Raw genomic sequence first — 209 nt, forward strand, 5'->3', positions numbered from 1 at the left:
GAGTGTACTGATTTTAGCCCTTTGTATTTATGTGTACATGTATTTCTCGCCCTTCGTTAGTGTAAGGAGCCATATATTGTGGTGGCAGTTTTGTGGTTTTCTTTTGTTGGAAGTAATATGAAGTGAGCATAAATGTAAATTCAGTGATGGTTGTTCACACTCACACAAGCTGTACAGTTTACAGTATTAATCCATATAAATACATTCTT

At 34.9% G+C, this 209-nt stretch overlaps 1 protein-coding gene across 1 annotated transcript in view; it reads left to right on the forward strand.

The window, feature by feature from the left end:
* Positions 1–209, forward strand: part of LOC119594857 (actin cytoskeleton-regulatory complex protein pan1-like) — a 23,130-nt gene that overhangs the window by 13,021 nt on the left and 9,900 nt on the right. The gene's annotated exons all lie outside the window — the stretch shown is intronic.

The sequence above is a fragment of the Penaeus monodon genome, chromosome 34 (genome assembly GCF_015228065.2).
Source record: "Penaeus monodon isolate SGIC_2016 chromosome 34, NSTDA_Pmon_1, whole genome shotgun sequence".
Taxonomy (NCBI): Eukaryota; Metazoa; Arthropoda; class Malacostraca; order Decapoda; family Penaeidae; genus Penaeus; species Penaeus monodon.